Source organism: Orycteropus afer, unplaced genomic scaffold (assembly GCF_000298275.1).
Source record: "Orycteropus afer afer isolate SDZICR_OR568_19922 unplaced genomic scaffold, OryAfe1.0 scaffold00727, whole genome shotgun sequence".
Taxonomy (NCBI): domain Eukaryota; kingdom Metazoa; phylum Chordata; class Mammalia; order Tubulidentata; family Orycteropodidae; genus Orycteropus; species Orycteropus afer.
Window position 1 is genome coordinate 905,261 of NW_006922314.1, and position 1,759 is coordinate 907,019.

Genomic DNA, 1,759 nt, shown 5'->3' on the forward strand with positions numbered 1-1,759 from the left:
CATGCAATGTCCAATGCAATTCCTATCACTAAGGAACAATTTTCCAACTACCAGTGATTCTTCTTTGTTTCCAACTTTTGCATTCCAATCACCAGTGATATTCAGCACATACTGATTGCATGTTCACTTCCTTTCAGACTGCAGAAGTTGTAAAAAATCTTCAACTTCCTCATCTTTGGCTTTGCTAGTTGGTATGTACATTTGAATAGTAGTAGGATTAACTGGCCTTCGTTGGAGGCATATGGATATTATCTTATCACTGACAGCATTGTACTCCAGGACAGATCTTAAAACAGTCTTTGTGATGATAAATGCCACACTAAGACTCTTCAGTTTGTCATCCCCAGCAGAGCAGATCATGTGGTTGTCTGATTCCAAATGGCCAAAACTGGTCCATTTCATCTCACTAACGCCTAGGATATCAATCTTTGTCTGTGTTCCATATCATTTTGACAACTTCCAGTTTTCCTAGATTCATACTTCATATATGCCATTTTCCAATTAATGGATGTTTGCAGTTGCTTCTTCTAATCACATCAGCAAAGGTCCCAAAAATTCTACATTATGCATATCATTAACAGGTGCTCTACTCTGATGAGTCAGCTCTTTCCCATCATATTTTGAGTGCCGTCCAACATGAGGGACTCATGTTCTGGCACTGTATCAGACAATGTTTCAGGGATATTTGTAAAATTGTCCAGTAATACATCAGACAGTGTTTTGCTGCTATTCATAAGGTTTTCACTGACCCATTCTTGGAGAAGTGGAGAGCTGCTTCCTTCTTCTGCACCTGTCTCAGTCTGGAAGCTCCGCTGAAACCCACCTACCATGGACAACCCTGGTAGCATTTGAAACACCGGTGGCACAGCCTCCAGCCTTACAGCAACATGCAAGCCACCATAGTACAACAAACCGACAACTTTGTGTCCCTTAGCTGTTCCCAGACGCTCCACTCACTTCAAGTTCAAGTTGAAGATAATCAAAACAAGCCCACAAGAGCCAAATTATGACCTTGGATATATCCCTCCTGAATATCAAGAACATCATCCATGAAGAAAGCAAAAGGTCATTAAAAAGACAGCAAAGGAGGGGAAGGCCAACATGGATATCAGAAGAACCTCTGAAACTTGTCCTTGAATGAAGAGTAGCTAAAGCAAATGGAGGAAGTGGCCTTCCCCCTGTCTGTTCTGGCTATCTGCCTGCCTTCTGCTGCCTGCCTGGGGCTCTCCCCTTACCTGTTCAGGCTCCATCAGTCTGGCTCCTACTTCCTGCCTGTGGTCCTCCCCTTATGTTTTCTGGTTCCGTTTCCATTGGTTCCATCGGCCTGGCTCCTGTTTGCTGCCTGGGGCTCTCCCCATACCTGTTCTGATTCCAGTTCCATCGACCAGGCTCCCCCTTCCTGCCTGGGGTTCTCCCCTTACCTGTTCTACTTCCATCGGCCTGGTATATTTTATAAATGTTTTTTTATAAAACTCTAAATAACATTTATTAATTCAGCATCTTCTGTGTGTACTTTGGAAGGTTAGAAATTAATGGATATAATATGTAAAACATATAGAAAACTTCTGCAACTTAAAAAAAATGACAAATGGGAGGCGGGGCAAGATGGCGGACTAGGCAGAAGGATTGCACAGACCCTCTTCAACAAAGAAAAGGGAAACCAATAAATACAGACACAGAAGATAATCTTGAACCCCTGAGCCTTGAAGGAAAGGATGCAGATTTGGACTAAACCCCAACTAGCAGAAGAATTTGCGTG